At 40.9% G+C, this 27864-nt stretch overlaps 1 pseudogene; it reads left to right on the top strand.

Moving 5' to 3' along the window:
• Positions 1-186: 186 nt before the first annotated feature.
• On the top strand, positions 187-17398 carry Nip7-ps12 (nucleolar pre-rRNA processing protein NIP7, pseudogene 12; annotated as a pseudogene).
• The last annotated feature ends 10466 nt before the right edge of the window (positions 17399-27864 follow it).

The following is a 27864-nucleotide window of genomic DNA, read 5'->3' on the forward strand; positions in this document are numbered from 1 at the left end:
ACTCTGTCTCTGGTTTTTGGGGGCTTCAATAAGAGGATCCCTGGATAGATATGTAACATTGGAGATGCTTGTAGATGATCACTGTGCAACCATTCCTTTACAGGAAAGATGCTCTAAATAGTTCTTTTCTTAGCTCTCAGGAGCAGGCTCCTGTAGAGTGGAAGTGTGACCACCTGGGCATGAATCATGGGCTTTGCTAATGAAATCTCTGTCATAGGGTAAGATAGTGGTAGAGTATTTGTAGGGTCATGAATGGGAGGAGTGATTTACTAGAATCCTGCCAGAAACAAAAGGCTTTTGTACCACACAGTAGGAAGACAGATGATAATGGTAGTAATTATCCTCATACCAAAGAATGCACCTAGTTATTATAAAAATCCAAACTGATTGTATGAGGACCAGCAGTCTCTTTTAGCTTCTATCCTCGGGATCTAGTAGAAACAGTATTACCAACCAGGCAGTATACACTAGCTGAGATGAGGCCTCCAACATATGCACATCAGGAGACCTCTGAGTCTGGGTTCAGTCAGAATAGACAAACCTAACCCTCAAGAGACTGGAGGCCCCAGGAAGGTTAGAGTTCTGGTGGAGTATATGAGAAGGGGACATCCTTGTGGAGATTGGAGCGTGTGGTTTAATGGGGGCTGGGAGTTTGGGATGTGGAACCCTGGGTGGGAGGGTGGATCAGGACTGGAATAAAATCTGGAATGTAAAAATAAATAAGTAAAAATATTGAGAGATATTTAAAAAACAGACAAATGTACATAGAAAGCTCAAGAGAGAGATGGATAGAGCAGGAGAGAGAGAGAGAGAGAGAGAGAGAGAGAGAGAGACAGACAGAGAGACAGACAGAGAGACAGAGAGACAGAGGACACAGAAATGAGATAGAGATAGACAAAGATGCACGGAGAGATAAAGAGACATACAGTGACACTAAACAGACAACAAATTGTGGCTGGCACACATCCATGCTCCCAGAAAGAGGAGAATCTGGTGATGTCTTTCACAGGCTCTAGAAACTGGTATGTACACTGAAGATGCTTTAACCATACTTACCTCAGAGGTTTCAGTCCAGGAAGCAGTCAAATACTTTCCTCTAAAAGACATATTTATTTGCACATATTAATTGTCATCCTTGAGGTTTTTGCTTTGGTCTGCTGACATAGGACCAATCATGGAAGATTCTAGCCTATGTCAAATCAAACTAGGCTTAGAATGTTCTCATCTTCTGATATTTATGGCTGAATAAGCTCACCACTTTCTAGTGCTTTCTGATCTCTGGCTGCCTGATTTCATTTGTTCTGGCTCTAAACTTCTCTCCACTGAAACTGTTTTATTTTGGCTTTTCTCAGCTGCCTGTGAATTGCCTACTTGGTCTAATACTAACTTTGGAAATCAGTTCTAATCTTCTGTCTCCACCTCACTCTCTGACTTGTTCTGTCTGTGTCTCTCTTGTAGTCTCTTCAACCTCTCTCTGTATCTTTGTCCCATTAAAACTGGCCTCTCTATCCTTTGCTCTCTTCACTGACCTCTTGAATAGCTTCCATTCCTATACCGTCTTGTCAAAGTTGGGCACATCCTTTTCTGTCTAATACTTCTCTGATTTTTCACTTTCCTTTCACACTGTTGCTTCTTTCTACTAATTTATTTTACTTTCAGTGTGTGGAATTTATTGTGGATACTAAGGGTTTGTCTGTATTCCAATCAGAGGGATTAAACTTGTCTCCCAAAGCTAAGCCACTTCACAACTAAAAATTTTATTTATATCAAATGAGTTTTGAGTTCTTTGTGTAGGCATTTTGGGGTTGAGGATTTACTGTTATAAATCTGGCTAATAAATTACAAGCTGGTGAGGATTTGATTTTATGTGGTTACAGGTACTTGTTCAGACTTGTAGCCAGCTTTCTGGCGACTAGTCAAGCTTTTGTTTGTTTGCTTGTTTTTTTTTTCAGGAGGTAACACAATTATTATCAAGTATGCTGAAACAGTTTCCTTTTTTTGTTGAAGTATCAAGCTCCTTGTAAGTGTTTTAGGAAAAAAAAAATGATCAAACAAAATCGTCCCAATCTGGAACTCAGGTTGAGCACACTCTGGAGTCCCTTGACCACTGCCCTCTCTTCCTTGCTCTGAAGGGGTTAGACCCTAGCATCTCAAAGTATAGTTTCTAGAATTACTGTGGAGCCTCCAGGATTCTTGTTTTGGGGTCTCCTGAGAAGTCTTGAACATGAATTCATGTTCCATGGCATTTTCATATTTATTGACTTTTCTCTTATATATTACACCTTAGGAAGAGTTTTTCCTCCCTCATTTCCTCCATGTAGGCCCAGCAACCCCAATACATCCTCTTACACATCAACTACTTTGGTTCCTTCCAAAGGAGAGCAGGCCTCCCAAAGATGTCAACCAAGCAGGACAGGTTACATTAAGTCTGGCACACGCCATCATACTGAGGTGGGACACTGCAAACCAGTAGGATGAAAGAGGTCCAAAAGCAGGCAAAACAGTGAGAGACAGGTACCTGGTGATTATAAAAAACGGTCCATGCTATATCCTGCTGCCAACAACAGTTGTCTTTTCTGTCCCCTTGGTTCCCATGGATAGCAGGGTTCAGAAATACCCAGATCTTCCCAGGCCACCCTGGAGAACGAGGAATGCTGCTGGAATAAATCCTCATCTCCTCATAGAACCAAATGTACAGTCTCGTAATTTATCAGCTAGATTTATATCAGTAAATCATCAACTCTGAAAAAGCCCAAACAAAGAACTGAAAACTCAATTGATATAAATACAAGCTGTACCCAGATGGGGCAAATGTACCCTACATTACTCTACTGCCCTTTGATAGCAACTTGGAGCTCAATCAGGCCATTTGGTTCTGTTTAAACATTTCTCTCAATGTCCTGTCTCATCTCCCCCTCTATCTAACTCTGTCGCTCCCCTCTCTAAACCTACAGCTTGCCCCTTCCTCCCACTCCCCTATCACACCCTGTAGACTTATCTGACTAATTAAGATTTTGCTGACTGCATGTGAATAGAGGCACTCCTGAGAAAGCAGAACATACACACAGCAATCCACAACAGGGACAGGCTATCTTCGCATTGTTACAAATCCCACCAGAACACCAAGCTACTCAACTATAAAATATACACACAGGGCATGTCTGATCCCATTGAGGCTCCCTGAATTTACAAGAAGTCTCTGTGAGCTCCATGGGACTAGGTTAGGTCAGTTGATACTTTGAGTCCTGAGCTTGTGGTGTCCTTGACACTGCTGCCTTCTAAATCCTTCTTCCCCCTCTTTTGCAGGATTCTCTGACTTCTGCATAATGTTTGGTTTTAGGTTTCTTCCTCTACTCCAATCTATTGCTGGATGAAAACTCTCTGGTGACAGTTATGATAGACTCCTTTCTACAAGTATAGCAGAGGATCATTAGGAACAGCTCCATTGACTTTTTTACCCAGTTGTATTTGATTCTACATAACATCTCTGGACTATTCATCCTCTGGGTCTTGGCCCTCCAGACACTTCCAGGTAGGTATGGGCTCCTTCTTCAGGCATGGGCTCAGGTGGTACCAGTCACTTGGTATCCACACTTACAATTTCTGTGTGATTATTACCATAGGACACCTTCCATATGGAATAAATTATAGGTTGAAGTTTGAGTGGCTGCGTTGGTGTTTCAATTCCTTCCACTGGATGCCAGGCCTTACAGAAGCTGGCCAGTTCAGGCTTCAAATCCCAACTAAGAGTCTTTGCTAGGATTGCTCTTGTAGATTCCAGGGAGTTTCTATTGCACTGGATTTCTTTCCTCACCCCTGAAATCATTCTAAATCCTACCGATGTCTCCCAGTACTCTCTGCTTCCATAATGTTCCCTCATCTTTGCTTTATCCATCCCCATATGACCACTGTCACCAGGGAATCTATTCTGTTGTCCCTCCCTGGAGAGGTCCCTGCATTCCACACTTGAGCTCTCTTGGTATTGATCTCATGGGTCTGTTGTATGATTGTTCTTTGCATTACAGCTAATAACCAATTTTAAGTGAATTCATTACTGTGTGAATTTCTGAGACTGGATTACCTCACTAAGGCTTTTGCCTGCCAAATTCATGATGTTATTTTTTAATATCAACCTTGTAATGCTCTATTGAGTAAATGTGCAATTTTCCCTATCCATCCTTCTTTTGAGTTTCATCTAGGTTTCCAGTTTTTGGGTATGATGATTAAAACTGCTCTGAACATATTTAGGAAATGAACTTGTGGTAGGATGGAATGTCCTGGAGATTGAGTCCCAGTTATCTGAGAAACAGACATAGTGATTGTCATAGCATCTGTACATGTTACCATTTCTACCAGCATATACTTCATAGCCTTAACTGCATGGGCTCTCACTTGTGTTTTTGAACTTAGCCATTCTGAGAAGTATCATATGGATTTTTGCAGTCATTTTGATTTGCATTTTTCTGAGAACCAAGGATGTTAAACATTTCCTTAAATGCTTCTTAGATATTTCAGATTCCTCTGTTCAGAATTTCCTCTTCAGATGTCTAGCCCATTTTTAGTTGGTTTACTTGGTTTGATAGTGTCTAGATACTTGAGATGTTTATATATTTTGTAAATTAGTCTCCTGTCAGACGTTGGCTTGGTGAAATTTTTGCATTTCAACAAACTGCCATCTTGTCCTATTAATACTGTCAAAATCTCTCATCGAAGCATTTCAGTTCCTTGACGTCCCACTTATTAATTCTTAACCTTGGTGCCTTGGTTCTTGTTGTTTTGTTAAACAAGCTATCTAAGCAAGTTCCAATGTTCTCATGGTTATTCCTGTAAACATTTCAATAGAGGAAATGATAACATACTTCTCTTGACACCCAAACAGTTCAATATTCCTAATAGTTACAGAAGTGCATTGATACAACTGAATGTGGGTAAACAGAAAAAAGATGGGGCAGGAGAAGAGACTTCTGTATCAGTAACACCAAGCGTTTAGATATGCACCTAAAAGAGGAAATTGTGCTCCCTCTTTGGGGTGCTTCAGAACTCTGAATTCATTTGTCATGTTTCCATACCACATGAGCTTCTGCGGAGAGTAACAGAAGATGTGGAATCCAAGCTGAGCCCATATGTTGCTGTAGTTAGGAATATTTGATGCTATTCAGGAGAACACAGGTTTTCTTCCTAGTAAAATGTAAAAAAAAAAAAAAAAAAAAAAAAAAAAAAAAAAAAAAAGCTCCTGAATTCCATCTGGATGCCAGCCTCATGGAATCTATCACTCCCTTCTTATTTCTATATGTAGCACACATGCAAGTATTACGCACATACATATGCAGAATAAACACCCTAAATATGAAATGAACTAATTTTCCAAAACAGTGACTGAGACAATTTCATCACAGTTGGAAGAAACAGCCAAGAAAATCAGGAGCCAGCTTCTGTACTTTAATTTTTCTCAGGTATTTTAAAATGTTTCCTTATACATAGTTACTGCTAATATTAATGAATATAAGTGTCCCTAGTCACATTACACTAAAACTGAACCAGAACTGTGCTACTTAGAAACATTTTTGTCTCATTATGAACGTTCTCAAAACCTCATTGGCCCATACCCCTTTTTTCATTTTAATTAGACATATATTATCTATATAATAAGAATACAGTTCCACTTTCCTTTTTTCTACTTCCTTCCTAATTTCCCTCTCATATGGATCCCCCCTTTCTGTCTCTCAGAAGAGGAAAGGCTACTATGAAATAACAATAAACAACTTTGCCATGCTGTTTCTATTACTATAGCTCTGTACCTCAAAATATGGAAGGTGAGAGCTCCTGTAGTTCTTTTATTGTTCACATTTGTTTTATCTTCTCCGGGTTTTCTCATGTCTTCTTATGAAGGTGAGAACTGTGCTTTCAACTTATTTAAACTATTACATTGGCTTTAGCAGGAAATGGCATGGAATCTGTAGATTGTTGTGGTAAGGTGGCCAGTTTAATGTGTTAATCCTACTGATTCATGAATATTGGAGATCTTTTCATCTGAGATGTTCTTCAATTTGTCTCTTCAAAGACTTGAAGCTTTTATCATGTAAGACCTTCATTTGTTTGGTCACAGTTAGTTAAAGATATTCTATTTTGTCGGAGGTTATTTCTTTCTCAGGCTGTTTGTCCTTTCTATAAAGGGGGACTGCTGAGTTTCTTTATTTGTAGTTAATGTTTCCAGCTTCTTTGCTGAAAGTGTTTTTCAGCTCTAGGAATTCTCCAGTAGACTTTTAGGGTCAGCGATGTTTTGCATATCATCTGCAAATAACATTTTAATTTCTTCCTTTCTGAATTGTGTCCCCTTAGTCTCCTTCACTTTTCTTAGTGCTCTACATAAGACATCAAGTATTATATTAAGTAAGTATGGAGAAAGTCGAAAATCTTTCCTTCATTTTGATTTTGCTGGAATTATTTTGAACTTCCCACATTTAAACTGATGCTGTTTATTGTTATGGTGTAAACTGTGCTCTTATTTTTAGCTATGTCCCTTGTATCCCTAATCTCTCCAGGACTTGTGTTAGTTATCACGGGGTGCTGATTTTTGTCAAAGGCTTTTCTACATGTAACGAGATCTTCATGTGGCTATTTCTTTCGATCTTTTATATGGTAGATTGCATGTATTGAATTTTGTATGCAGAACCATTCCTGCATCTCTGAGATGGAATTTTCTTTATCCTAGTAAATGATTCTCTCGATGTGGTCTTGGATTTGGTTTGCAAATACTCTATTGCTTATTTTTGCATCTGTGATCATAAGAGAAATAGGTTTGTAATCTTCTTGCTCTTCTGGGTTTTTGTGTGATTTGAGTATCAAGGTAACTGTGGTCCTCTACAATGTATTGTCAATTGTTTCCTCTACTTCATTTTGTGAAATCATTTGAGGAGTACTGATGTTAGCTCCTCTTTGACATTCTGGTAGAATTCTGTCCTAATGTCACCTTAACCTGAGATTATTTTTTTCCTGTGGAGAAGTGATTTATAATGACAGGTTATATTTCACTAGGGGATATAAGTCTCTTTTTTCCTTTCTTAAAATTTTTTATTAGTTACATTTCTTTACTTTCATTTCAAATGTTATTCCCCTTATGGTTTCCTGTCCATAAGCCCCCATCCCTTCCCCTCCATCTCCCCCATGATCCTGATTTTACTGTGGTAAGTGGAAGCTATTGAGAAATTTAACCCTATCTTTTAGAGATTTCACTTTAGTGGAGTAGAGGCTTCCAAATATGTCCATAGAATTCTCTGGATTTCTCCAGTATTTAGTTAATTTGGATAAGGGTTTGCTGATCTTACTGATTTTCTCAAAGAACCAACTCTTTTTTTAATTTTACTTTTTTTATATGTCTGTGATGTGTTTTGACAATATTTAGCCTCTGTACCCATCTCTTATTTCCCTCCATTCTCCCTGGAATGCTTCCCTTCCTAATGTCTCCCTGATTGTTCAATATGTTTGTGTGTGGGGGTGTGTGTGTATGTGTGCAGAGTGCATAATGTGTAATGACCAAATCATGGTAACTTGGACTCCTATATTTTTAATTGCTAAGATTTGTAATCTGAGCCTCTCTACTTGTTTTTTTAAATTACAATTATTTTTTATTGAATATTTTATTTACATTTCAAATGTTATTACCTTTCCCAGTTTCTCAGCCATAGGCCACCCTCTCCAATCCCTCTTCTCTTTCTTCTATGAGGATATTCCCACACCACAACCATCTCCCTCTCCGACCCCCTCCTTACATTCCCCTGTCCTGTTGGGGTCCAGCCTTGGCAGAACCAAGGACTTCTTCTCCCACTGGTGACCAACAAGACCATCCTCTGCTACACATGCAGCTGAAGCTATGCATCTGTCCATTGTAATCTTTGGGTAGTGGATTTCTTCCTGAGACACATTTGTTTAATTGATACTTTGTATTGTTTCAACTTCATTGACTTCAACGTTGAGTTTGACTATTTCTTTCTGCCTACTTCTTTGGGTGTGTTTTTGTTTTTGTTTTGTTTGTTTTTGGTTTTTTTTTCACATTTCTATGTAGAGCTTTAAGGAGTGCTCTCATGTTTCAAATAGGATATCTCTCCACGTTTTTTTCTGTTTTAAATTATCTTTGACAGTGGGGTTGATGATTTCTATGGAATCGTCTGCTCCTCAGATTCTCTCTTCTATCTCTTGTATTCTGTTGGTGATGCTTGTATCTAGGGCTCCTTGTCTCTTCCTTTGGTTTTCTATATCCAGGGTTGTCTCCCTTTGTGCTTTCTTTATTCCTTCTATTTCCATTTTTTTAATTCCTTCACCTGTTTGATTGTGTTTTCCTGGAATTATTTCAGGGACTTTTGTGATTCCTATCTGTAGGCTTCTACATGTTTATTTATGTTTTCCTGCGATTCTCTAAGGGAGTTCTTAATGTCTTTCTTAAAGTCCTCCATCATCATGATCAAATGTGATTTTAAATCAACATCTTGCTCTTCTTGTGTGTTTGGACATTCAGTGTTTGCTTTGGTGGAAGAATTGGGCTCCGATGATGCTATGTAGACTTGGTTTCTGTTGCTTGGATTCCTGCGCTTGCCTCTTGCCATCAGGATGTCTCTGGTTTTACCTTGTTCTGCTATTTCTGACAGTGGCTAGACTGTCCTATAGGCCTGTATGTCAGGAGTGTTGTGGACCTGTTTTCTTGTTTTCTTTCAGCCAGTTATGGGAACCGAGTGTTCTGCTTTCAGAAGTGTTGTCTTTCTTGTCTACTGTTCTTCAGTTGTTCCTGTGGGCCTGTGTTCTGAGTCCACCAGGCAGGTCACTTGGATCAGAAAAGTTGGTCTTACCTGTGGTCCTGCGGGGTTGCTTATGAGCTTTTCTTGACGGCTGCAACCAGGAGGGCCTGCACCACCTTTTCCCAGGTCCCTGTGCACCAGGGTCCTAGATGGCATTAGATGGTTTCCTCTGGAGTCAGAAATGTGGGCAGAGTGTACTCTTTTCTGGCTTCACAGGCATGTCTGCCCCTCTGAAGTTTTAGCTACCCCTCCCACGGGATTTGGGTGCAGGGAGCTCTTAATCGGGTCCCTTCAGGTCCTAGCATTGTCTGGACCTAAGGGTACCTACAGCTTGAGTGCCCCTATCTTCTGCTTCCCAGAGGCTCTATACAGTTTCCTCTTGGGCCTGGGATGTGGGCAGTATTGGTGGCTTCTCTCGCTCTGCAATCTCAGTAGTTCCCACCTGCCTAGGTGGGGAGGTCTCTCTCTCTCACAGGGTTTGGGAGCAGGGAGCTGTGGGCCAGGGTAAGCGAGGTTCCAGCTCCAGCTAAAAACCGGAAGTGTCCGATCACAGAGGACTTTTACCCCTGTGTGTCCTGAGTCCACTAGGCAGATCACTGGTAGCAGAATAGTTGGTCTTAACTCTGGTCCTGTGGCTGAAGTTGCTCCTGGGAGGCTGCTTTTGAGCTCTCCAAGTGTGCAGCAACCAGGAGGGCCTGAACTGACTTTTCCCGAGGCCCCGGTGCACCAGGGTCCCAGATGGCGTTAGGTGTTTTCCTCTGGAGTCAGAAATGTGGGAAGAGTGTTGTCTCTTCTGGCTTCCCAGGCATGTCTGCCCCTCTGAAGGTTTAGCTCTCCCTCCCACAGGTTTTGGGTGCAGGGAGCTGTAGATCGGGTTACTTCAGGTCCAGGCAGTGTCCCTGGTGCTCCAGGCTTGAGTGTCCCTGTCTTCTAGTTCCAGAGGCCCTATCCAGTTTCCCCTAGGCCAGGCATGTGAGCAGGGGTGGGCAGTATTGGCGGTCTCTCCAGCTCTACAGTCTCAGGAGTGCCCACCTGTCTGGGTGGTGAGCTCTCTCCCCCACGGTATTTGGGAGCAGGAAGATGTTCTCTCCACTTTTTAATTAGTCACTTATTGCTATGAACTTTCCACATATATCTACATTCACTGTGTCACATAAATTTGGGAATGATGTATATCCATTCACACTTAATTCTAGAAAGTCTTTGATTATTCTTTAAGGGCCTCTATCATTTTCATAAGGCTGGTCTAAGGTCCCATTCTTTAGCTATGTTGGAATATTCCATGTCAGCTATGGTAGGGTTGCTGGGTTCAAATAGGTACATGCTGTCCCGGATGTTATTGGTTGTGCCCTTGACGGTGACATCGATGCACCTGACGCTGTGAAGACTTTTATAGGTCTGGGTGATGAGATCTGCTTTTGTCTCTCCAGGATAAGAATTTTGTTATTTCTCTCTGCTTCCTGGAGTTTAGGAGGGTGTGGTGGCTTTCTGGTGCACTGTAGAAAACTTGGTAAGCACCTGTTCTCATGGCCTGCTCTGCTTGCATGTTTCCAGCCTATGCCTGCTGGGATTGGAGGTTGTGATCATGGGGTCAGTAGGAGGAGGTAGGTTGGAGATCTTTGTGATCCTTTTAATCTCCTGCAATATAGCAGGGAAATGGAGACTGCAGCAGGTTTTATGCTACAAAGCTGGGGATGGGACTCAGGGTTTGTGTTTGGAGATGTTGGATTTCTGTGGATCCAACATCACCCTACATGTAGCCTTGGCAGTAATGATCTTTGAAATTAGCAGGAATGGGAGTTGTGGTTGTGTGGTGGGACAAAGCAACAAATGGGGAGAGGGAGAACACAAAGGGAAGCTGTTTAGGATCCACTGATGATAGGAAAGGATGGGGCAGGTAGAAAGCTATAGGAGTTAGATGCGTACTAGGAGGTGAGCCTGTGTTATAGCATCTATGGGAACTGAAGGAGAAATGAAGATTGGCAGGCAGACTGCCAGGTTTGAAAACGCTCAAGTTAAACTATGTTTAACAAAATAGAATTAAAATTTTATCTAGCTAACATTGATATAATTTTTAAATTAATAAATATCGGACCACTTTCGAATGTTGTAGCTTTTCACCTAGAAGATTTAACTGTAGGCTGTAATGTATGAACAGGTAAACAAAATGAGGAATTAAGTGTCTTCCTAAGGGCAGAGGTCTATGATTTATAAAACATTCCTGACCTTTCAACAGTTTGCATTTGAAAGAAAATAAGTTTGTGTTCTATAGGATTCTGTGGTCTTCCTCATGGACACACACAACTGTAGTAAACACTGTTTTTCATTGCCATCACTTTAAATGTTTTTTCTGGTGTTTGAATTATGTATAAATGAAACATCAATGGACTCCTGAATGTTGGGATTCTTCTCTACACTGGGGTGTGAGATTCACACAGGCTGAGTTGTCAGGAGGGCCTTTTACCATCCTTGAAGTAAGGAACCTATTCATTAAGTTGGCAGCAAATCGAGGTTTCTCACAGATACCTGACTAGATTCTACTTCAGTGTTGTGGTAACTTTGAGGGAGACACAGGGGAGGGTCCCCCTTGCCTTTTTATTAACTCATTTATGTTGAAGATATCCTAGGAGTGGAAACATTAGGGCCAGAGCATCCTGAAAATTTTCAGGTTGGAGGGACTGCCAAAAAAGTAATTTTGTCAACTCAGACTTTTTCCAGACCAGACAATGGAAAACTTCATTTCTCCACAGGGTCACCAGTGACTGGTTCTGACAGATTTTAAGAATAATTGTGATAGATGATTAACTTGTGATTTTCATTTCACTGTTGTTTTGGGTCATTGTAAGCATTAGTATTACTGTGAGAAACACTATGACCTGAAAGACTTTAATCAGCCTACACATTCACATTGCTGTTAATCCCTGAAGGAAATTAGGACTAGAATTCACACAGGAAGCAGGAGCTGATGCAGAAGACATGGAGAAATGTTACTTATTGCCTTGCTGGTCCTCACATGCTCAGCTTGCTCTCTTATGGAACCCAAGACTACCAGAACAGCAAACACACCATGCAAAATGATCTGGCCCTCCCCCATCAGTCATTATACAAAATGCCTTGCAGCTGGATTTCCTGGAGGCATTTTCTCAGTTAAGTTTCCCTTCAATCAGATACCTCTAGTTTGTGTTGTTAGTTAATATAAGACAGGCCAACATGTGTAGTAAAGCTGGAGATCCCTTGACTTTACTATGAATCATGTCCACATTCTCCTTGATGATGATGTGCCTACTCAACTGCTGTAATAATTGCTCAACCTGTTTTTGTTGTTTCTTTTATTTAATATTTGGTTGGCTGTTTTTGTTTTGTTTTTTAGATATTAATTTGTTTAAGAAGAATGACATCAATTCAAATAAACTAATTTCCCATGACAGCCTTACTCACTGTGTTTTCCATGACACCACTTCAGTTTAGGTCCTTCTGCTTCTACCTCTTGACTATAATTTTCAGAAGGATACCTCTGACTTTAGTTTCAGAGTTGATCTTTTGGGGAGTTATACATAATGGTGTGGATATTCATGTGGAATTTGTGAGTTTGTTTTCATTTTGGAGAGAGAGAATCAACATATATGTGAGAGACACACCTATCAAACACCCAGGAGTCCGACTTTATGAATTTTCCAATGCAGACCATTTAAAATATACACCTTTTCTGCATATAGTGAAAACAGATTTTCATCTCTCCAGGGAGAATTTTGAATCATTGTTCAAAATGATCTTCTTGTATATAAACAATTTCCTCTGACAATCACAATAAAATTGTGAACTAAAACATTAATCACTCCATACATAACCACAGACCAATTTCAGATTGATTTGTGCTTGTTCTCTCTCTCTCTTTCTCTCTCTCTCTCTCTCTCTCTCTTTCTCTCTCTCTCTCTCTCTCTCTCTCTCTCTCTCTCTCTCTCATTTGCAACAGAGTATCTTTATATAGCCTTGGCTGTTTTGAACTTACTCTATAGAACAAGCTGGTCTAAAAATAAGACAGCGATGTTCCTACCTCTCCCACTTATGACTAGAATGTAAATGCTTAACTTCTTAATTTGTAAGGCACAATACTAGAAGTGGGAAAGGTTATTACAAATGAAAAATACATAATGTAAAAGTATTTTGGAATGTATGGAATGTTCATTGTTGACGTGCTGTCAGTGGGCCCTATTAATGCAGAGACAGAGTTAGAAGAATAGGTGTCCTTTAGTCTGGTCTGTACATGGAGCTCCACCACAGCAGAAAGAGATGGAAGAAAATATCAGTTGATATCTTTGTTTAATATGATTATTTTGCCTGGCAAATGCAGAAGGAGATCTTTCTCATGCTCTCCTCTTCTCCTTATATGTATACATTCTCAGTTTGTTACTCTTGTAACATCTCTCTGCCCACCAGGCTAGCCTTCATCCTCCTATCCAATCTGGGTCTCCCAGGCAAGATCAGTCATGAGTACCACACACCGTGACTCAGTGACCCTATTAAGGAATGCCCCAGAGATCAATCAATGCAAATATTCAGTGTGCATCTGGCCTCCTCTGATTGGTCTCCAGGCAATTTTCTTTTTTCTGGAATCAATCCACATATACAGGTAGTCAACTGAGGAAAGTTGCATCTGTGTGTTTAGCAGAAGATAGAATTGGGGACCTCAACATGCTAGGCAAGTTCCCTACCACTGAACTAAGTTTTCACACTGCATTTCTTTATTACTCCTATGAGTTCTTTTAAAAACAGTGTACAGCAAATCAGTAGTCAACATTAAATAAAATGGAGAGAAATTTGAAGCAATCCCACTAAAATCAGGGACTATGGAAGGTTACCCACTTTCTCCCTATCCATTCAATATAACACTCAAACTCCTATCCAGAACAGTTAGACAACAAAAAGGGGTCAAATCAATACAAATTCAAAAGGAAGTATTCAAAATACTACTATCTGCAGATGATTTTGTAAACTTAAGGAATATAAAAAATTCCACCAGAGAAGTCCTAAACCTGATAAACAACTTCAGCAAAGTGTCTGTATACAAAATTAACTTAAACAAATCAGTAGCCTTTTTCTATTCAAAGGATAAGCATGCTGTGAAAGAAACTAGGCAAATGACACCCTTCACAATAGTCACAAATAATAAAAAGAAATACCTTGGTGTAACTCTAATCAAGAAAGTGAAAGATCTGTATGACAAGAACATCAATTGTCTAAAAAAAGAATTGAAGAAGATCTCATAATTTGTAAAGAACTCACATGCTCATGAATTGGCAGGATTAATATAGTAAAAATGGATATTTTGCTGAAAGCATCATGCTGATTCAAGGCAATCCCCATTAAAAATTTCAACTCAAATCTTCATAAAGTTAGAAAGGGCAGTTTGCAAATTCATTTCAAATAACAAAATGCACTGGATAGCAAAAACTATTCTTAACAATGAAAGACCTTCTGGGGTAATTACCATCCCTGACCTCAAGCTGTTTTACAGAGCAATAGTGGTAAAAACTGCATGGCATTCGTACAGAGACAGGCAGGTAGATCAGTGGAATAAAATTGAAGACCCAGAAATGAACCCACATACCTATGGTCGCTTGATCTTTGACAAAATAGCTAAAAGAATCCAGGGGGAAAATGACAGTATTTTCAATAAATGGTAATGGTTCAACTGTCGGTCAGCATGTAAAAGAATGCAAATTGATCCATTTTTATTGCCTGGTACAAAGCTCTAGTCCTAGAGGATCAATAACTTCCAAATAAAACCAAATATACTGAAACTAACAGAAGAGATAGTGGGGAAGAGCATCAAATACATGGGCACAGGGGAAATTTTCCTCAACAGAATACCAATGGCATATCCTCTAAGGTCAAAAGTAGACAAATGAGACCTCTCAAAATTGCTAAGCTTCTGTAAGGTAAAGGATACTGTCAATAGGAAAATATGGCAACCAACAGATTGGAAAAGATCATTACAGATCTCACATGCAATAGAGGGCTAATATACTATATACACAAAGAACTCAAGAAGTCAGACTCCAGAGAATCAAATAACCCTATTAAAAATGGGGTACAGAGCTGAAGAAAGAATTCTCAACTTTGGAATATTTAATGGCCCAGAAGCTCTTAAAAGAAATATTCAACATCCTTAGTCATCAGGAAAGTACAAGTTAAAACAACCTTGTGTTTACAGCTCACAACAGTCAGAATGACTAAGATTGAAAACTCAGGTGACAGTAGATGCTGGCAAGGATGTGAAGAAAGAGGAATACTTCTCCATTATTGGGGGATTACTAACTGATATAATCACTGCAGATATCAATCTGGCAGTTCATCTAAATTGGACATAGTACGTTTCCCCAATATAACAAAGATATATGCACCACTATATTCCCAGCAGCCTTACTTATAAAAGCCAGAAGCTAGAAAGCACCCAAATGTTCTTCAACAGAGGAATGGATTCAGAAACTGTGGCACATTTCCATAACCAAGTACATTGCAGAGGCCAAGAAGTGCTTGCTGACAGGAGCCTGATATTGATGTCTCCTGAAGATTCTATTCCAGAGCTTTAAAGATACAATGGGAAGGCTTGCAGTTAATCATGAGGCCCCAGTAGAGTTAGAGAAAGGACTGAAGGAGCTGAAGGGGTTTGGAACACCACAAGTAGAAAACAATATCATCTAACCAGAGAACTCAGAGCTCCTAGGGACGAAACCACCAACCAAAGAGTACACTAAGGGACCCATGGCTCCAGCAGCATATGTAGCAGAGGATGGCCTTATCTGCCAACAGTGGGAGGAGAAGCCCTTGGTCCTGTGCATGCTGGATTCCCTAGTGTAGAAGAATGTCAGGGCATGAAGGCAATAGAGAAATGTTGGTGTTAGGGGGCACATCCTTATATAAGCAGGAGGATGGGGATGGGAGTGGGTGTAACCAAAAAGGAGATAAAATTCGAAAAGTAAATACATAAAAATATCCAATAATAAAATCAAAATTCTTAAACAGTTTTTCTAAAGAAAACTTGGTTCAAGAAGTACACAGAGCAGATAATACTGTGTTTCTGAGACTGGTGTTACTCATAATGTGTTGTATCAGTGCATGGGGAGCTCAGGTCTCTATTTCCAGCACTGCAGATTATAAGGCAGAACAATCTTTATTACTTAGATGTTAAAATCATCTACATCAAGAATTATAATATAACAAAAAATATAGGTTTCTGTAAATCCAATAGAGGGGATTCAAAAAGTTCATTTACTGGGTTTTCTACTCTCCCATGGTCATTGGTTTCTCCTAAGACCAGTCCAGGCTCTGCTGCAAGGTGAGCATAGTACAAGGGTCCTTTAGCATTTCTGGACAAACCAGTAAGTTTTTATTCAACATTCCAAGAAATGTGAAGCCCCACCTGGCTTGTTATGTCTTCACAAAGATGGGTAAAAAAAAAAACCCTTTTATTTGGAAGGATAGGAGAATTCAGCCAGGATCAGCTGATTCAGTGTCCAGAACATGTATGAGATGCTACCAGATTTTTAGTGTAAGTCATTCTGTCTGCAACCTCCACACACACAATGCACTACCTGTCAAATCAGAAACCAAGGAGTATTTGATCATAGTCCATGGTGTTGGACTGTAGTGCCAGGGAACTCTTCGTAATCTCCTAAAACACAGACAGAAGCTAATCTGAAACAAGTTAAATCAGGGTCTTATTCTATTCTAGCTATCTCAGGCCCCTCCAACACACCACGTTTACAAGCACAGAATGATTAAATCAAATTTGATATCAGGGCCTACAGGAGGACTCCTTTTCTGATGTTAAAGGGTAACCTTGCCTATCCCTGGTTGATCTGCATTCATCAGGCCAGTGTCAGACTTTGACAAACGTTTTGCATTTTCCAGAAGGCTGAAGTTTTCTCTTTTTATTCTTTCTAGGTTAAAAAAACTGTTTCTAGTCATGTCTTGCCTATAATTCGTTTTCAAATGTCCTTCCTCACCACAATTAGAATATCTCCCATTAGGCATGAAGATCCCAGGAGCCAAACTAGGGAAAAAAAGAGGCCTTTGACTGAAAAAGAGGCCCGGGTTCTGTTTGAGAAGATTACAAAATACATTGGAGAGAATCTAAAACTCCTCCTGGACAGACTGGACGGCACCTACTGTTTCCAGCTCCAGAAAGACCAAGTGTGAGTGAGATGAACCCTAAACTGGATGCCAACATATCCAGAATAAGCTAGTGTCCCTGGGGACATGTTTTGGAAAGTTTACTAAGACCCACACATTCTGGTTGCACATTACAACATTGGATTACCTTGCACCCTATGCTAAGTATGAATAAAGCCTGGAGCAAAGCACTCCTTCTTGAATGGAAACCCTGTGTGAAATCCTGTCTGAGTCAAATCACTGAATACACGTCTCAGTACCAGGGAGTAGTGATTTATTCCATGGCAGACATTCCTTTGGGTTTTAGGATAGCAGTGAAGTCTACCCAAGAGTGCAGAAAACTGGACCCCATTGTAGTGGTCATGTTCCATCAAGCAGATATTGGAGAGTACGTATGCCAAGAAGAGACATTGATTTACAATACCAGGGAGTAGTGTTTATATTGAATAAGTAGGGAGAGTGTGGGCAACATTGTCTAGTCTCTGATTTTAGTGGGATTTCTTCAAGATTCTCTCCAGTTAGGCTAATGTTAGCTATTGTTTTACTGTATATGGTTTTACCAAGTTTAGGTATGGACCCTGAATTCCTTTTTATTTTTCTGGGACTCTTATCATGAAGGGGTGTTGAATTTTGTCAGATTCTTTCACTGCATCTAATGAAATGATTGTGTGTTTTTTTTTCTTGGGGTTTGTTTTTATAGGGGATTACATTGATGCTTTTCTGGATATTGAACCATCCCTGCATACCTGGAATGAACCCTAATTGACCATGATGAAGGATCGTTTTGATGTGTTCTTGGATTCTGTTTGCAATAATTTTATTGAGTATTTTTGTGTACATATTCCTAAGGGAAATCAGTCTGAAGTCCTGTTTCTTTGTTGGGTCTTTCTGTGGTTCGGTATAAGAGTTATTGTGGCTTCATAGAAGGAATTTGGTAGTGCTCCATCCATTTCATCTTTATGGAATAGATTGGACAGTATTGGACTGAGGTCTTCTATGAAGTTCTGATAGAATTCTGCACTAAATCCATCTGATCCAGGGCATTTTTTTATTGGGAGACTTTAAATGACTGCTACAATTTCCTTAGGAGCTATGGGGTTGTTTAAATTGTCTGTTCCTGATTTAACTTGGGTACCTGGTATTTGTCTACAAAATTGACCATTTCCTTCAGATTTTCAAGTTTTGTTGAATACAGGCATTTGTAGTAGGATCTGATGTTTTTTTGAATTTCCTCTGATTGTTTTGTTATGTCTCCCTTTTCATTTCTGATTTTGTTAATTTGGACATCCTCTCTGTTCCCTCTGGTTAGTCTGGCTAAGGGTTTATCTATCTTGTTGATTTTATCCATGAACCAGCTTTTGGTTCTGTTCATTCTTTTTATAGTTCTTATATTTCTACTTGGTTGATTTCAGCACTGAATTTGTTTATTTCCTGCCTTCTACTCCTCCTGTGTGTATTTGCTTCTTTTTGTTCTAGAGCTTTTAGGTGTGCCGTCAAGCTGCTGATGTATGCCCTCTCCTATTTCTTTCTGCAGGCACTCAGAGCTATGAGTTTTCCTCTTAGCACAGCTTTCATTGTGTCGTATCAGTTTCAGTATGTTGTACCTCATTTTCATTAAATTCTAAGAAGTCTTTCATTTCTTTCTTTATTTCTTCCTTGACCAAGTTATCAGTGAGTAGAACATTGTTCAACCCCCATGTATAAGTGGGCCTTCTTTCCTTATTTTTGTTATTGAAGAACTTTCTTAGTCCCTGGTTGTCTGATAGTATGCATGTGACTATTTCCGTCTTTCTGTATCTGTTCCATCCTGTTTTGTGAATGATTTTATGGTCAGTTTTGGAGAAGGCACCATGAGGTGGTGAGAAGAAGGTATATCCTTTTGTTTCAGGATGGAATGTTCTATAAACATCAGTTAAGAGCATTTGGTTCATAACTTCTGTTAGTCTATGTCTCTGCTAAAACTCTGAAAGATATTTTAGGAGCTTGGCAGCTATGACCTACACCTTGCTGCTAATAGCCACAACCAGTATTTTTAACAATGACTTCTGTTTAGATTACGGTTTTGCTGGAACATTTACAGTTAATCTGGGGCAAGGCAGCATTGTGAATATGCATTTCATACAGCTGTAATATTTCAAAATGGTGTGTAGGGGAAGGGCAGCATTAGGGTCTTGGACACTCTACCTGACATCTATCCTGTGGATGTTTTATTCTTGTCTGATGTCTTGGAACTAGGATTCAACTGGCCTGAAGCAGAGCCTAACTGACTTTCTTTGGAGAAACCTGTTTGCATTGCACTGAGCAGAATAGTTGACCTAACTTATACGTATTAACTGACATGTAAAGTTTTCAACCTAATTCATGTGTATTATCTATTTGCAAATAAACATTCTTTCAACTTTACTGTATTTATCCTCTTAATTGCCAGTTGCCTTATTGTTCTAATTAAGACTTCAATTCTTTTATTGAGTTTATTTAAGAGAATGAGAAACCTTGACTTACCTTTGCATTTGTATACTGGCTTTGAGTTTCTCCCCATTTAAGTTGATGTTGATATGGGCTTCTTCTATATTACCATTATTATATTTAGCCATATCACCTGTGTGCCAATCTCTGGAGAACTTTTATCATTAAGGGGTAGCTTCTTAAAGACCATGTCCTGATCCAGTTTAATGATCATGTTTTTTGCTTTTTGTTTGCTCCCTTTTGTTTTGCTTTATTTCGGTTAGTTTATGTGGTCAATTAAATTTTATTGATTTTTTTCTATATTGAACCACCCTTATTCACCTTGAGACAAAGCCTACTTGGTTTTTGAAAATGATATTTTTAATGTGTTCTTGCAGTTATTTAATGATTATGTTTGCATGAGTCCATAAGGGAAATTGATGTGTGTTTTAGATATCAGTGTAACTGTAATCTGTCATAAAATAGAGTGTGAAATATTCCTTCTCTTTTTATTTTGTGACATGATTTGAGGAGTATATGCCATAATGCCTCTTAGAATAGCAGGTGAAAATCATGGGCATTTTTGATGGGGAGACTTTTAATGGCTGCTGCTATACTTTGATGCCTTTGATTTGGTGTACACATAATGAGAAATGAAATGGCAGCTTAGGCGTTTTTACTTTGATGAGTATTAGTGCCCTTACCTAATATGAGTTCAACACACATTCATGCCATTCTGCCCAGGGGATTGACTCTACTATGACCATACTCCTCTAGACTTCTGAACACCCAGATGTACAGGGGAGACAGTTTGTGTCCTAAGTACCATTGACCAGTAATGACCTTTATAATTGGAAGTTGCAGACCCCCCTCCCTCCATTTTCAAAAAGACCCTCATATCCCCTAGATCTTTTGGATTCAATCATGTTGACTCATAAACCCACCTGGGATGACTGTCAACAGCAGCTCCAGGTTCTTTTCACAACTGAAGAAAGTGAGAGAATTGTTGGAGAAGCTTGAAAATTGGTTCCAGAGGCAAATAATCTGCCCACACAAGTCCAGGCAAATATTGATGCAACCTTTACTTTGACCATACCCAACTGGGGATTTTAAGGCTGTTGAAGGTAGGGAGAATATATGTGTCTACCACCAGATTCCATTTGCTGAGCCTCAGAGAAGTTTTAATCAAGTTGGCCTATAAATTTACCTACGGTAACCAGGTGAAATAATGAGAGCTCTACAGAATATTTAAAAAGAATTGTTTGACCCATAAGATTTACATTCTCTCAGACACAGAAATGAGAGAAAATTATCAGTGGGAAGCTTGGCTTTTTTTTTTTTCAACAAACAGACGCTGATGTCTCTCAGGAACTTCAGTGCCTGGATTGTTTGGAGGCAAGCAATGTCCTATAACTTTATGTAGGAAGGACTATATGACTGACAGCCTTGTGGTTCAGCTCCATTCCATGCTCTGGGTAAACTTAAAGGAGTAGGGGAAAGCCTAATAGTTTTCTTTGGGCACAGGGCACAAAATTCTGTCTTGAAACAAGCACTGGCACCAATTTCAAGTGAAAAAATGGGTACAGGGGCAACAGCCACCAAGACTTATCCGTGTCTAGCCAAAGAGAGATTGATTTTGTAATAAGTCAGATTCGTTCATGGTTATTTCTGAATGCCAGTACTCCCAGATGGAAAACATTTCTTCACTAAATAGGAGCACAGATACACTTTGACCCAGAGGGAATGAACATGCTGGATATAATGTTTCCCTTTTTGATGGTTTGCATATGCTTGGCCCAGGGAGTGTCACTATTAGAAGGCATGGCCTTGTTGGAGTAAGTGTGTCATTGTGGGTTTGGGCTTGGAGGACCTCCTGCCAGGTGCCTGAGGTTGCTGAGTTTGTTCCAGGCTTCCTTTGGTAAAGATGTCCTCCTACACTATGCCTGCCTGGATATTGTGACACTCCCATGCTCCCTCATTGATGATAATGGACTGAACCTTGGAAACTGTAAGCCAGCTCCAAATAATTGTTGTCCTTTATAAAGCTTACATTGGTCATGGTGTCTGTTTACAGCAATATGACCCTAACTAGGACAGAAGTTGGTGCCAGGAGCCGGGTATTTTTGTGATAGGCCTGACACATGCTTTTGTTTGGGGGAATGTAGATTTGGAGACTTTGGATTAGGAAAGCCTTATAATGTTTTAAAATGGGGCTTAATGGACCATCTTTGTAGAAATGTGGAAGACTTTGTTACTGAGAGTAATTTGAATTGTTCAGGCCTGGTCCAAGAGGTTTCAGAGGAGAAGAATTTCTGTACCTGCTATGAAGGCTGCTTTTCTGGTATTTTGGTGAAGAATGTGGCCACTTTTTGCTCTTATCTAAAGTGTCTGCCTGAGGTTAAGGTGAAGAGATTTAGACTCATTTTCTGGAAAAAGAAAGACTCAAAACAGCCTAGTGCAAGGTCTCTTGTATAGTTGCTAAAATTCACTCTTACGAAGAGCATTTTAATAAAAAAAGGAAGTTGAAAAAGGAGAAAACAAAATATGTGATTTGAGTATTTAAGGAACAACAGGAAGTGAATTGGAGCTGAATTCTGTGTTCAAGGATAGTAAATTAAATAAGGAAGTAATGACCTTGGGGCAAGATCCCACACAGGTAAGTTCACACTCCAGGCAACTTACTACAAACCTTTAATCCTAGGAGGCAAAGACAAGCAGAGCTCTGATTTCAAGGTCAGACTAGAGCAGAGCAAGTTCTAAGTGAGGCAATGCTTAAATACAAGTGTAGTGGTACTCACCTTTAATCCCAGGAGACCAGCATACAGATGTCTAAATTCATGGTCAATCTAAAGAGCAATATCCAGGACAACCAAGTTTAGACAGTGAAGGATTTAGAAAAGAGGAAGCTAGTGAAAGTATAATAGAACAAGGGGGCCATGTTCCAGTTCCTGCAAGCAGGAGAACTCAGCATCTTTAGACATGTGTCTCTGGCTTTATATTTATGAGGAGAAAAAGACAATTGATGCTGAAGTAATAGTTTCATAGTTTCATACTTATGAGAAACAAAGCTGTAATAACAAGGTTTTGAGAAATATATCTGGTGGTCAGGATGCCTATGACAAACTTGTGACCTTTCTGAGAGATACTTCTGACATCAGGATGCCAAGTGATATGATATAGTTTTGGTGATCAAGATAATGAGTCAAGAATGACCAGGCCTCACTGACGACGACCAAGCTAATTAGGACAAAACGAAAACACCTGTTCTTCAAAAGACTCCCTAACCCTCCCTATGGTAAATTCAGAGAGCAACCACAAGATGTCATCCTGACCCTGCCTGACTACGAAGCTCACCTCCCCCCCCCCCAAGGGAAGTGCCAACCTAGCCCTTTCCCAGTGATTCACCAAGGCCAGGTGTAGTGCTGGATGATGAAAATATCTAACTGAGGCAAGAACTGCCCTTTGAGCAGGCCAGCCAATACCTGACAAGATCCTTTGTCCTGTGTACCAGCAATGAGAATAAGCAAGCTAACCCTGTTGGTGAAGTGTGCCCTGTGTAATGAATAAAAGTTGTGTGCTTTTTGGGTCCAGGGTTGCCTTGCAAGAATAAAGAATTAAACTATCCCCCACTGACCCTGCTATGAGGACAAGTGCACCTCACAGCAAAGAATAACATAACATATTTTGGGAATGTAGCCTGGATATAGCCACCACAAACCATCTGACCTTGATAAGGCCTGACTCAACAGTTCTGAGAAAAACAAGAACTAGGGTCAGCTTGTCTCAGAAGCAGGGTGGCCTAGAGTTGAACTGAGCCCAAGTTAGATCATGTGTGCCAATGTAAACCAACCAGTGAAATTGCTTTGTGTGACTGTTGCCAACTGCCTCTGTAATTTTCCCTATAAATACCTTCCCCTAATTGGGCTCGGGGTCGACTCCTCTGTCTCCTGTGTGAGATAGGTGTCATCCCCAGAGCTCTGGTTCCTCAAATACTCCTCTTCTTTATTACATCAAGATTGGTTTCTCGTGAGTTCTTGGGGGGTTGTGTTATCTCGAGATTTGAGTGGGGGTCTTCACCACCCAGGTGGACTTTAATTTGGGGGCTCATCCAGGATCTCTCAACCACCCACGACTCTAAAGACCTTCTTGGAGGTAAGGGGGCTCTCCAATTGTGTCTGAGTGTGTGGCCACTGTCTGTGTCTTTCTCTGTTCTGGTTCTGGTTATTATCTGAAAAGTGGTTTGGTTTCGCAGATGCTTTCTGGAGTTGTAAAGCTCAGAAGCTGTGGCCGACAGATGTGTCCAGAGGACTGCAAGCTACAGCCCTGGGGATGCTTCAGAGCAACAGGAGAGCGAGGGATTCCTGGTGGTCTCCTATCCAGTAGAAGAGGATAGTGTGTTCCTCTTGGAAGAGAAACTTCAAAGACCTTTTCTATCTGAAACTGTCTTTGCTGGTGCCTCCAGACTAGGCATGGCAGTTGTAGTCTGGATATTGTGGATATTGTGGTCTCTTTGTGTTGTCTGCTGTTTATCTGTTTAGTGTTTTTTGTGATGATGGGACAGATGGTAATGACCCCCTTAAGCCTGACATTAGATCAGTGGAGTGAAGTTAAGGACAGAGCACATAATATGTCAGTTGAAGTTAAGAAGGGAAAGTGGCAGACTTTCAGTGTTGGCTGGCCCCCCAAGGGCTCTTTTGACCTGACTATGATTCTTGATGATAAAGCTATTGTTTTTTTTTTTTTTTTTTCAGGAAAATCCAGGAGCTCACCGGGACCAGCAACCTTATATCTCGGTTTGGCAAAACCTGGTCCAAAATCCCCAGTACCCTCTGCTCCTCCTAAGACCTATCCTGAGATTGAGAAGACTCCTGAATGGCCATCTCCTCCCTCATATCCCCCATTTTCTCCCCAGTGGCCTCTATTCTCTGCTCCACAGGTAAAAGAAGCATGGAGTAGATGTTCGGTTACAGGTACCTGAAGCCGAAGGGCTTGGAGACCCACAGAGCCTGACTCCACAATAACCATGCCTTTGCACACTTATGGTGTACCCAATCTTTTGAATCCTCTGCCCCTCTGGAGGCAGACACTTCTGGTCCAGCCCAGGGGACATGAAGTCGGCTATCACTCACCCCTGACTCCTCTACTGGCCAGATTCTTGTTTTTGCCTTGAAGGATTATAGACCTCCCCCAGGTCCAGGGAAGGGGATGCAGCCCCTTCAGTATTGGCCTTTCTCCTCCTCTGATCTTTATAACTGGAAACTTAATCACGGAACTATTTCTTTTGTTCATCAAAGAGTTTTACTTGGTCCTCTTGGTACTTAACTTAGAAGTTAAAAATAATTTGCTTGAGAAAAATTGTTTTCTGCCAGGGAGTTTTATCTTTCTCTCTTGAACCTCCTCCCCATGGAGAGATGCCCCTCCATTTGCTCCCCTTGACCAGTCAAGCTGCTGTTGACAATTGTGTATGAAGGACTCCAGGTTAGTGAGTGACCCTGTCTGAAGCGGGTATTAACAAGAACCTGAAAGCTTTAACTTGGATCCTGAAGAGAAATTCTACCTGTTGCTTAAACATTCACAGCTTCTAAGGAAGGAACAGCACAGAGTAGGGAAGTGTGGGGCTGAGGGTGGCAAGTGCACAGGGAAGCAACCTGCAGGCTGTGCATGGGCAGCAGCCTGAGCCATTGGGAAAGAGTTTCAAGGTGAAGGGGCCACCATCCAGGGCTGATGCTTTGGCAGCAAAAAGAGAGTGCCTTAAGAGAACTTTCTTTGAGAGAGTCTGCCTTCCTCCCCTTATCTGCTGGCCCTATTGCAAGAGAAGAGTCTGTCTCCAACATTAAGTCACCTTCCCTGTTAAGTCATCATTGACATGGAGAGTGCTGAGGGGATCCTATCCCCTCAGCAGCCAGTTCCTGCCCATGTGGTCAAAATGCCCCAGGTTGGGGGGCAAGGAAGCCCATAAAATAGTTTCAAAAAGAATCTACTAAAGCTGTGAAGAACTTTGTTTTGCCAGTCAAAATTTAGATTTCAGGCTTTGGTTATGGCCAAGGTCAGGATTAATGTTTTCTTTTCCATGGGCCTTTAATCCAGTGAGACAGTTTGGTAAAGGGCTGCTACTGAGGTCCTGAATGTCCCAGGTGAACTGGTTACAATTCTTATGTCAGCCACTTGGCATCTAACACCCAGGTCCTAATCATCTCTTCATCATTTTGTTATTAGTTCTTACTAGAAGCCTAGTGTCATTCGGAGGCTGGTTATATTGAGAGGCAAAGCCACCAAGCTGACACTGAAGAGAGATACCCCTTGAGGGAAAATCTAAGTCCTGAGAGACAATCGGTAACAGATCAACTGCCTCTCTGCCTGCCTTTCTGTTTCACAGGCAAAAAGCTTCTGCTTATTTTTACAATGGCCTTTTTGTCCCAAAATGGCCTCCTGGTTTAGCTGTGTGACTAAATGCTATTTGTCCTCTTCAGTGGACCTCTATTCTCTAGATTCTCTTCTTGTTTTGTCACCATCCCACTTGAGATGCCTGTTAGTAACTGTTCCGGGTCTTCTTTACCACCAAGGAAAGACAGAATCCTACTAGAGGCCAGAAAAAATGTTCCAGACATGGATGGAAAACCTTCACTCCTGACTGTTGACTTCCTGAAGGTAGGGAGTGCTCCTGGTCTACCACCAGGCTCCAAGGATAGGTCTCTGAGGGGCTGGAAAATGTCCTACCAATCTGGCTAAGGTAAGAAAAAGATATAAAGAAAAAGTTACAGAAACTTGAGGGGTTAAGATAAGTTGCTGAGAGAGTTAGTGTAAGTTGCAGAGAAAGTAAGGTTGAAGTATGGTTCAGGGTCTGAGCACCTAAGTGGACAGCATCTAGTAGCTGTAGAGGAAGATGCAGAAGATATCATAACAGAGAGACTGAGGAAGAGAAAGAGGAAAGAAGGTAAAAAGAGCAGGAAGCTAGGGAAGAAAAGAGACAAAGAGAAGAGGAAGTTAGAGAGCTAAAGAGAGATAAAAGACAGGAGAGGAACATATACTGGCAACAGTAGTTATGGAACCTAGGAAGACATTACCTGGCAACAGAAGAGAATTCCTGGCTAAAGATCAGTGTGCCTAATACAAAGAAAAAGGACACTGGGTCAAGGACTGCCCCAGGAAGAACAAGGGGCCTCTCCAGTGGCCAGAAGGCCTAGAGTGCTGTCTATGAGCAAAGATAGAAGGGAAGCCCATCCAATTGTTTTGTGAATATGGGGGTCCAACACTCTGTGCTCCTATGACGAAATAGGCTAGTGTCCAGCAAAAGACCTTGAGTACAGGGTACTACCGGCAACAAACAATACTCATGGACTACCCGAAGAACCGTGGACCTTGGCATGGGCCAGATATCCCACTTGTTCCTTGTGATTCCAGACTGCCCCTATGAGTCTGAACCTGGCAACCCTGCTCCGCACCCTGAACTAGACCCCCACTTCATGACTATTAGCAGGTGCTCGCTAAAGCACAGGGGCGTTATCAAGATCTGACTGAAGAGCCACCAGAGGGGGTAGATGATATCTGGTCCATAGATGGGAGGCAGCTTCTTAGAGAAGGAAAAAGATGGGCTGAGGCAGCAGTGGTAGATAGAAACAGAGTCATATTGGCTCAGGCCCTACCAGAAGGCACCTCTACTCTGAGGGTAGAGCTCGCTCCCCTCACCAAAGCTCTTGAGCTGAGAAAGAGACTTAACATCTATGTGGACAGCAGGTATGCCTTTGCTATAGCCCATCAGCAGAGGGGCCTACTGATATCTGAGGGCAAGAAAAAAAGAGCTTCTGGCTATGTTAAGTGTCCTCCATGACACAGCCAGGCTGACGAAGAGACTCTTGTATAACTCAATGGGAAAAAAGATCCTGCTACAAAAGCAGGCAGAGGCCATGATAAAACAAACGCATCAATGGACTCACTTAGGGGTAAGCAAACTCATCCAGATGTTTTCAAAAACTAAATATTATGTCACAGCTGTCAAGTATCTTGTGGAACAGATAGTGCACTGATGTATACCATGCCAAAAGGTAACTGTTTTCAGGAAAGTTGACTCTGGAAGGAGGCTCCATGGGGAACGACCTGGATCCTACTGAGAAGTGGACTTCACAGAGATAAAACCAGGAAAATATGGTTACAAATATCTCCTAGTGTTTATAGATACCTTTTCAGGACTAGGTAGAAGCTTTCCCCACCAAGCAAGAGATGGCCTCGGTAGTCATCAAGAAGATACTGGAAGAAATCTTCCCCCTGTTTGGAGTGCCCAAGGTAATTGGGTCAGACAGTGGCCCTGCCTTCATTCCCAAGGTAAGCCAGGGTTTGTCCAGGCATTTAGAGGTCGATTAAAAAATTATATTACATCTTCAGACCTCAAAGTCCAGGACAGGTTGGGAGAATAAATAAAATTCTAAAAGAGACCCTGACCAAATTGACCATGGAGACT

The sequence above is a fragment of the Rattus norvegicus genome, chromosome 2 (assembly GCF_021556685.1).
Source record: "Rattus norvegicus strain SHRSP/BbbUtx chromosome 2, alternate assembly SHRSP_T2T, whole genome shotgun sequence".
In the NCBI taxonomy this organism is placed as follows: Eukaryota; Metazoa; Chordata; class Mammalia; order Rodentia; family Muridae; genus Rattus; species Rattus norvegicus.